We start from the raw sequence: 10461 nt of genomic DNA, 5'->3' as shown, positions 1-10461 counted from the left end.
GACGCCCGGGGTTCGCGGGTTTTTTGGGGGTGCAGCCGAGGTCCCGGGAGGCGGGGCGGTCGAGGCCAAGCACCGATTCGGGCGATTGGCGGGGTGGGGGGGGGGGGGGGTGGGGATAACCAGGGAAATAAACTGTCCCCAGTGGAGGGCGAAGTCAGAAAGAATTTGTGCAGCTTTCTACCATGATTGACCCCCCCTTTTTAAAACAGGTTTGGGAAGCAAGCCTGAGACCTACAGATGAAGTCATTGACTCCACAGTCCATTTGAGAGCCCAAACGAAGTGAAATTGACCATCACTTGAGGTTTTCATACCATATTATAAAACGGCCTAGAATTTACATCAAGATCACCGTCTTGCAAATAGGTAAAATGTTCTTTTTCCTTCAAGCCCAGGTGAGAAGAGTGATAATAATTAAAGATTGCAACAAGACTTCTTTACTAAAAACGGAATAGCAAAGTTGAACACCTAAAGCTTTTTAATAAAAGTGACACCTTTGGCACAAAATAAACACACCTTGCTGTGAACACAGCTCTATTTTTAACATTAGTGTTTTTAATATTATTAATTTTTGTTTTTAATTATGTTTTCATTTTTAATCTTCTTTAATACAATTCAACAAAAGAACTCACAATTCTATAGAAGAACCCAAAATGCTACAATTCTATTAAAAACCTACCTTTCTATTTCCAGTCTAGGCTCCCAATCTGTGCAAGATCTATTTTTCTGTTGCCTGGATGCTGTTTCTGCTTCTCGCCTTTCCCTCTCTAATAGTTCGATCTCTTTTTACTCCCTCAATACCTATTGACCAGAATCAAGAGTTTCACTTTTCCTTCTTACCTCTAAACACCTTTCACATTTCTAAGAAAGATATATTAGGATCATTCATCATAGTGTCTTCAGAATGTGTTTACAACTTTAAATATACAGAGATGAGGTTCATGGTTAGCGGTACAGGGAACTACCCTGGCCAATCACATTAGATTTCTACAGGAGCCGGGCTGTGGTGGTGAACGCACTCTAGGGAGGCAGAGCCAGATCTCTGTGAGTTCAAGGCCAGCCTGGTCTACAGAGGAGATCCAGGACAGGCACCAAAACACAGAGAAACCCTGTCTCAAAAAACAAAAACAAACAAACAAAAAAACCAACAAAAAAGATTTCTGTAGAAACTAGAAAGCAAAGAATACAGTATACAATGAAAGGAAATAAACAATGCTTGGATATTAGACATTTTTCTCGTAAATTATATATATATATATATATATATATATATATATATATATATATATATATATATTTGGTAAATAGTTATTGAACCCCTTCTGCTTGACACAAAGACAGAAAACTATGACCTGATTGCCTGCCCAGGTACTCAAGACGGGAAGAAAGTACAGATGCATACCCTGGAGTAGTGAAGAAAAGAAAACAAGGTATTAAATTGAATTAACTCAGGCCCCTGATAACAGTGAGACACATTCCTTTAATTTAAAGCCATGGAAATTAATTCTGATTAATTTAATTCTCTCATAGTTTTAGAATACAGACTTGCTTGTTGTTTCACATGTTAGTAGCAGGAAGAAAAAAAGTGAGTTTTCTTCTTAGTTCCATCACCCTGGACAAAGTCTCTTCTTTGGGAGATCTTCACTGCCTTTCCTACAATACTGAATGAACAAATATTGTGACTGGCAGATGTGGTAACATACAAGTATGCCTCCTCCATTCCTTCTCTTGACATGGTTGACTGTCTGGATATGTTTCAGAGCTTCTGATTACGTCCTTGACAATGCCAGTCAAAAGCAAGCTAGCATATTGGAAGCGAGAGATCCATCATTCATGAAGCGCTAATCAACCACTGGTGCTGCTATTGCAGACTGACTGACAATGAATAGGTAAATTCTATAACGATTACACTTGCATATCTTTTTATTTCATACCCCTCCCCAAGGGAGCTTGAGGACCCTAAAGTCACATTAACACATCTGAAAAGTCTTGTGTATATGTTTTTCCAATCTTGAATGTACTACAGTTTGATTTTCCTTCATGGTATTTGTTCCTTGTGCATTTTACTACTACAAGTAAGTCTCTGTCCCATTCCCATATGTAGGCTTTTCTGATGGCCACTGAGGACTCTGGAAGCTGATTCAGGTTGGACTCACTCCAACTGTTTGGAAACAGAAAGTTGGCAATAATATGAAATTGAGTAAGATGGAGAAAGCAGTTTGGAAGGTTCTGGAACTAGTCCACTGTAAACCAGAAGAAGTTGCGTCCTCATTAAAGATCCTGCAAGCATTCACAATTATGGAGAGATAGGATGTTACATCTCTGTAGCATGAATCTTAAAAGTTCTTATTAATAAAAACAAACTCAGAGCCAGGTATTGGTGAACGCTGGAAGATCAGAGAAGCAGAACAAGCCACAGCTTCCTCACCTCGCCAGTTCCTCAGCTGATTCTGTGTTCCTCAGACTGGAAGCCTCTGTGTCCTCATCCAGAATGAATCTCAGCTGAACTGCTGCTCAAAGCCTAAAAGCTTAACCAGCCAAATGCTTCTAGTTTCTGGTCTTCAAGCCTCATATATCTTTCTGCTTTCTGCTATCACTCCCTGGGGATTAAAGGCGTGTGTCACCATGTCTGGCTGTTTCCAATGTGGCCTTGAATTCACAGAGATCCAGAGATCTCTGAAATGCTAGGATTGAAGGCGTGAGTGCCACCATTTTCTAGCCTCTGTATCTAGTGGCTGTCTGTTCTCTGACCGCAGATAAATGTATTAGGGTGCACAATATTTTAGGGAACACAATTCCACCACACATCTCTAGAGTTATCTTAGACCCTTTATAAAAACGGCCAGTTCTGGATCTTATATCTGACCTAACTTTCTTGTTACCCCTTTTACTGTCACTTTCATAGACCTGTAGCCTTGAGTAACCCCAAGGCTAAGAATAACAAGATAACATCCAAAACCACCTTCCTTTTCTGCAGCCAGCCTACACAATGTCCACAAAAAAAGGCTTTTCTTAACTGCATCAATAGACGACCTTCCTTGTCTCTTTGCTTTAGAGCAGCAGGTCATTCAAGGTGTCTTGAATCTGAGTTTCCAAGTCACCATCACTCACGTTAGGTTTAGAATAAACAATGTCTCATTCCTTTAATGCAGAGTCATTATTTTATCTTCCTGTCATACCTACTCTTAACAAAAGATTTGAAACCACAAAAAAGAAGGAATCTCTGTGTGTGTGTGTACATGGGAGGTGGCTAAGTGGTAGAGTGCTTCTTAGCATGTGCAAAGCACTAGGCTCAATCCACAAGACTGCAGAAATGAAAGAATTAATGAGTGAGTGAGGAAAGAAGAAAATGGTCTATGAAAAAAAATCAGGTAAAGAACAGGAAGACACAGAGATCTATGGGGTATGAGAGATCTATCATTTCTCCCTTGGTTATACAACTATATAATGAGGCAGGTAACCTGTACATTATTATATACCTATGCAAACAAGGAAGTATAGTCTCAGTATATGTATATTTTGTGCAAAGTCAGTGTGAATAGTTGTGCAAATCATTTGAGTTTCTAAATGTTGATTTTGAAGTACAGATAACTGATAGACAGTTTAAAATCATATCAGAGGGTGTTTGGGGGTTTCTGTTGGTGCAACACAACACTGTGACCAAAAAGCAAATTGGGGAGGAGGAAAGGGTTTCTTTGGCTTACATTTCCACATTGTAGTCCATCACTGAAGGAAGCCAAGACAGGAACTCAAACAGACAGGAACCTGGAGGCAGGAGCCGATACAGAGACCATGGGGGAGTGCTATTTACTGGCTTGCTCCATATGGCTTACTCAGCCTGCTTTCTTATAGAACCCAGGACCACCAATCCAGGGGTGGGGCCACCCACAATGGGCTGGACCCTCTCCCATTGACCACTAATTTAGAAAATGCTCTACAGGCTGCCCTGCAGCCCTATGTTATGGAGGCATTTTCTCAATTGAGGTTCCCTCCTTTCAGAGGATGATAGTTTGTATCAAGTTGACATAAATCTAGCCAGCACAGAGGGTATTGAAATTATGAATGCAAATTAGCAATGGAAGAGACAGCCAAAGGTAAACAAATTTGGAAAGTTAATGACATTGAAGGCCTAGAAGTTGATAAACCTAGAAGAAGATAAGAGTGTTTCATTAGGTTTTGCAAACAGTGTGAGCAAGAAGTCAGTCCAAAAGCAGAAAATGTATTCAAACAAGTATTTAATATTCTAGGAGTACATGAGGATGTAACCAGTAGAATTCAAGCCATAGGTTCATGATGATATTAAAACAAGTGATTTTCTTATCAATGTGTATTGAAGATGTTGTACATTTATTTCTGGATTCATATATGTATATATACAAAGTGTTAGGCACATATTTGTAATCCTAGCACTTGGAGGGAGAGTGGGAGGAAGATTGTGAAGCCTGAAGCCAGTCTGGGCAACATAATGAGACCTCTAAACAAACAAACAAATAAATAAATAAGCAACAACAAGCACCAAACAAAAACAATCTCTTTTGAGAGTTGTTCATGATTTGCATGAGAAATGCCACCCACAGTCTGTGGCATTTGAATGCCTGGTCTTCAGTTGGTGGCACTGTTTGGGGAGGCTTAGGAGGTGTGGCCTTGTTGGAGTAAGTCACTGGGAGTGGGCTTTGTGAGTAAAAAAACCAGCACCATTTCTTCTTCACTCTCTCTGTTTTGTGCTTACAGTTCAAGATGTCAGCTCTTAGCCTCCTGTTCCTCCCACTGTGGACTCTTACACTCTGGAACCATAAGCCCAAATAAACTCTTTCTTTTTCTAAGTTCCCTTGCCTATGTTGTTTTATCACAGTGACAGAAAGGTAACTAATGCCAGGATCTACTCTGTGGCAGTGGTGAAATGCAATGATTAAGGGGGAATTTTGTCCTCAAAGAGTTGTTCATCTTGATCTTCAATCATGACCTACCTGCAAGATCTGCTGGCCCAATAGTGGCACAAACATTATGGGAGTGACCAACCACGATTGGATTGGAATTAAGTCCCACTCCACGGAGCACGTGCCTGACAATGCCTGGGTGGTCACAAACATGAGAGTAGATAGGACATAGACCCAGGGGAAAATCAACTACTGTTCTGCTAAATGAGTGTAGCAAATGACTCCTAACAACATTTTGCCATACAATATCTTGCTCAGCCATCATCAGAGAAGCTTCCTCCTGCAGTAGATGGGAACAAATACAAAGACCCACAACTGGAGAATGTGTAGAGAGCAAGAGACCTTGGGACATTCAGTTCTAGGTGAGATGTCTCCATCAAATCTTATCCTCAGGGTTCAGGGATCTCTGGAAGAAGAGGAGGCAGAAAGAGTGTAAGAGCCAGTAAGGATGGAAGACATCAAAGAAATAAGGCCTTCTAGACATAACAGGACTGAAGCACATATGAACTGATGGATGGCAGCATGTGTAGGGCCTGCACAGGCTTATACTATAGGTAAGTGAGGGTGGGTGGACACAAGTCCCCATCTGTAACCCAGAAGCTATCTCTAATTGATAACTGCCCACAAAGGAAGTTAGTTTTCCCCAAATGGAGTCTTGCTGGGTATACAAACCACACTTAAGGGAGTCCCATGCCTAGCAGATGGCCAACACAAAACGAACTCAATGGTAATTTTAGAGGTTTTCTTGGTGTCATAGCACTTTGTCTGTTTTTCTTGTTTTTGTTTTCCCTTACAGACCTTTTGCTTATACGCTATGGCTTCTAATTTTGTTTCTATGGGTTTTCTGTGTGAGTATGTGTCTCCTTGCCTGTTTGTCTTCTAAAGAGAGAGAGAAAGGTTTGGATTTGGGTGGGTGGGTAAGTCTTGGAGGAGTTGGGGTAGGGGAAACTGTAATCAGAATATATTTTCTGAAGAATCTTGAATTAAAAAAAAGAACTGGCAGTCTCAGAGAAGAAAAATGTTAATAAGCAAAAGGAATTAATAAATGTTACAGGATGTTAGATGAAGATATCTCACCATTATTGAAGACAGTAGTGGTCCAGAAGAGAGCTGCCATTGTTTCCAGGCCTGCTTCACCATGGTCAGGACAGGGAGCTGCATTTTTTTTCATTCTCTCATATAATACATCCTGGACTACAGTTCCCTCCCCTCTCCTCCTCCCAGTCCGTCCCCCGCTCTTCTCCTCTCCCCCAGGTCTACTCTGCCTCCATTTCCCTTCAGAAAGGGCAGACAGGAATTGCAATTTTAAGCAGGCTTGTCAGAGAAACTTTTTCACTGATCACAGCAAAGAGCTGAATACTGAGTGGAGGGGATAGCAAGCTTCAGGAAACTTGAGGGAGCGTGTTCCAGGCTGAGAGAAACCAGCAAATGCCAAGGCCCTGCAAAGGGAGTATGCTGGTAGAGTTTTGGGAACAGCAGGAAGAACAGAATGGTTGCAACACAGAGAACAAAGCGGGGAAGCTGAGTGACAGGTGGAATAAGGCGCCATGAGCCACTGGAAAGAACTGGGCTTCTAGTCTAATGAGAAGGAAGCTTTGGGAAACTTGGGGCGGAAGTGACATTCAATCCATCTGTGCTATATCACTCTAGCTGTGGAGATCAGAGGTGAAGAAGTAGGCAGATCCCAAGGGAGACTTGCAGTGCAGGCCAGGGCAAGACCAAGGTGGTGTGGCTCAGAGCTTCTGCAGTGTGGATGGACTAATGAGGAGGAGGATATATATGCATGCATGCATGCATGCTCTGGTCTTCACAAGTCATGTGCTTCCCACTTCCCTCCTTTTATGTTCTGGTACTTCTGGTCATGAAAGCTGGTGAGAAAACAGACTCAAGGCAAGTCTAGGTCAAGCTAACCCTACAGTACAGTTCTGGGTAAAATGTCTCTTAAATTGTCAACATGTGTACATGCAGAGCCTGTAGAAGACTCTGCCCCCTAGGTCAGGGTAACAAAGGGGATAGAAGCCATGTGAGTAAAGAGATGTCAAACCTTCTCAGCTTGTGCCAGTCACTCACTAGACATCGGCAAGCCCAGCCGAAGAGTCAGTGTTTTCATCAAAAGTGGCCTTTATGCCCCTAAAATGTAACTGGACAGCTATTGCCATAACCTACATGACAGAAATATTATCTATGGCAAAGCCAGTGGGAAACTAATAAGGCATCACCCCAGCTGTGTAACCTTCAAATTTAGCCATTTTTTAGTCAACTGAAAGCTAGTGAACTTAGATGGTATGTTTAGACTTTTTTTTTAAATCCTCAGTAACATGAAGGGAGAGAGCTGTGTTATAAAGTGATTAGTGACGCAAGTGAAAAACACAAGGAAAACTGAGGGCACACAGAAAGGAAAAAGAATCCCTCCCGCCAGGTCTGGTCTACACATATCTTCAGCTGAGAGTCAAAAAACGTCTGAACAACCAACAGCACTTGGCACAAAAATATAATATTCTCTTTATACAGAGAGATTTTAAACAAGAACGTTAAGTTAGCAATGCACCATGCTCAAGGCGTAGGTGTACATGCTCTTCAAATAGCTTCCTTCTTTCCCAGATATAACCCTGCTGTCAGCCGGGAGGTGGTGGCACACGCCTTTAATCCCAGCATTCAGGAGGCAGAGGCAGGCAGATCTTTGTGAGTTCGAGGCCAGCCTAGTCTGCTGAGCAAGACCCAGGAAAGGAGCAAAGCTACACAGAGAAATCCTGTCTCGAAAAAAACAAAAACCAAACCAAACCAAAACAAAACAAAAATAACCCTGCTGTCTTCTGGGCCTCTCATAAACTTCATTCATAATCTTCAAACATATCTTAACTGCCTCGTGTAACATCTGTGACCTAGGATTTTATCTGATCAGCTATAATTCTGTCCAGTGCACCTGAGGAACCACATTTAAGTTCCTTAGCAACCATTTGAGATGTAACTGCAGAAGCTACCAAAATGATGTCTATTGTTATTGCAGAGGTATTCAAGGGCATCTCTCTTGGGAAGCCTACACTGGTGCTCAGGTATGTACTACACTTTCCTTAACCACTTTTCTTTCTATGAACCCCAGGCTTAAATCTTCATGACTTCCTCTTAATAACTTGCTGTGGAATAATCCTTCTGTACACTGTGTAAACATATGTCGCTATGATTGGTTTTAATAAACAAGCTGACTGGCCAATAGACAGAATAGGATAAAGTTAGGCAGGAAAGCCAAATTGAAGATGGGATAAAGAAGGTTGGTGTTAGAGCAGTTGCCAGCTAGATGCAGAGGGAGCAGAGATGAATGTGCCGTGATAATAAAGGTACCACCACATGGAAGAGTGTAAATAAGGAATATGGGTTAACTTAAAATGTAAGAGCTAGTTAGTAACAAGCCTAAGCTATTGGCCAAGTGTTTGTAATTAATATTAAGCCTCTGAGTGATTATTTGAGAGTAGATGTAGGACAGGAAAACACCACCTATAATAACTCCAGTTCTGGGCTGGATGGCTTAGCAATTAAGAGCATTTGCTGCTCTTCCAGAGGACCTGAGTTCCTGGTAATTACATTTGGTGGTTCACAACTCTAGCTCCAGCCCCAGGGGATCCAATGCCCTGTGTGCACAGACACACATATACATATGTATTGGTGAGGGTTCTCTGGAGAGACAGAACCGATAGAATGAAATATATATATTTCTCCTTACGTTATGCCTAATTTCCAAATTTATTAGAGTGGCTTACAGGCTGTGGTCCAGATAGTCCAACAATGGCTGTCTACTAATGGAAGGTCCAAAAATTTAATATCTGATCAATCCACAAGGCTGGATGTCTCAGCTGGTCTTCAGTACCTGCCAGAATCCTGAAGAAGTATGATCTAATGCCAGTAAAGAATGGACTGACCAGCACAGGGAGAACAAGCAGACACAGAGCAAGAGCTTCCTTCTTTCATGTCCTTATACCGGCTGCCAGCAGAAGGTGGACCCCAGATTAAAGGTGGATTTTCTCATCTCAAAAGCTCCAGATTAAAAGTGGCTCTTCCCACTTCAAATGATTTAATGTAGAGAAAAAGCCCTCCCAGGTGTACCCAGCCGCTTGGGTTATGGTTAATTCTAGAGGTAGTCAATGTGACCATCAAAGAATAGCCATCACAAGTTCACACTTTGTCAACCTGACACACATTCATACATCCTTATGTCATGCTTAATTTCCAAATGAAAACAATAACCAGAGCCAAGCATGGTGGCACACACCTTTAATCCTAGCACTCCAGGAGCAGAGGCAGGTGGATCTCTGTGAGTTCAGGGTAGCCTGGTATACAAAGAGAGTGCCAGGACAGCCAGAGAGATTACACTGAGAAACCATGTCTCAAAATCAAACAAACAAACAAACAAACAAAAACAATAACCAGGTCAAAATTATGTCTAACATGATATAACTATTCTATGTACATTTACAAACACATTATATATTTAGAATAAGTGACAATGTCCCTTGAGGGACATTCTTTTGGTATTTTAAAACTTAAATATGATAACCACTGATACTTTATTAATCGATGTTACATTACATGATAAATATCTGTTCAAACACATACTTAACAAAATATGATGGAAAAACTCACGTCAAGTATAATCCTTGTTTCTGCAACTGGTCACATGGCCTTAGCTGGTATTTATTTTAACCACCTTCCTCTATGACCCATTCCATGTTTTCTCTTCCTTAGCAAGCACTTCATCATGTCTTGGTTCTTTTCCTGGAGGAGTGACACATTCGATCATTCCCGAAGGGTCTGTGCCCTTTGTCATCCTGCCTGATTAGGCCATTGTAGTGTCCCATTAACTTACATCACAGGACATGGTAGCACCAAGAGATACCCTGAAAGATCTCCTGCTCTCCAGACATAACCTTTCTTCATCATGGAGAAGCAATCTGACTTCCTCTTGGTAATATGGATCAATCACCCCTGCTATTCCTTTCTTAGTCTGTTGGGTTAAGGGCATCAGAAGCCCAAAGTAGCCAAGGCGAAGTGAAGTCTGAGCTTCCAGCTCAATGGAATGTTTGTGTCTTTTGGCAGGAGCACTACTCACTCTGGAACTTCTAGGCCAGCAGAACTTAAGGTTGTGGGGTCAGGAAGCAAACATTTTCCTAGTGGGTCCCTTGGGGTGATAGTGAAAGGAACCATTCCATTTTCTGCCCCTTGTTTCCTGGAAGTGGCTGTGGGGGAAACTGTACCATATGTTGGATTCAAAGCACATACCACCTTCTGGGGACTCCCGCCCCAGCTCTCTAAGCTGCTGCCACCCAATTAATTGGCAGTGTAGTGGTTTCTTCAAAAGGCCATTCCATCTTTCTATCAGGCCAATGGCTTCGTGATGGTGGGGAACATGTTAAGAGCAGTGGATTCCGTGTTTACAGGTTCACTGTCACACTTCTCTGGCTGTGGATTGAGTTCCTTGGTCAGTAGCAATACTGTGTGGAAGGCATTCTGTAAGTCCATGGATGGTGGTTTTGA

At 41.9% G+C, this 10461-nt stretch overlaps 1 long non-coding RNA gene across 1 annotated transcript; it reads left to right on the top strand.

Annotated features, from left to right (window-relative positions):
* The first annotated feature begins 175 nt into the window (after positions 1-175).
* On the top strand, positions 176-2360 carry LOC118573182. The gene is made up of 4 exons (XR_004943596.1): positions 176-364; positions 1367-1428; positions 1759-1887; positions 2103-2360. It is a non-coding gene; the product is annotated as an uncharacterized LOC118573182 (long non-coding RNA).
* The last annotated feature ends 8101 nt before the right edge of the window (positions 2361-10461 follow it).

Source organism: Onychomys torridus, chromosome 23 (assembly GCF_903995425.1).
Source record: "Onychomys torridus chromosome 23, mOncTor1.1, whole genome shotgun sequence".
Lineage (NCBI taxonomy): Eukaryota > Metazoa > Chordata > Mammalia > Rodentia > Cricetidae > Onychomys > Onychomys torridus.
This window is presented reverse-complemented; position numbering and strand designations above follow the sequence as displayed.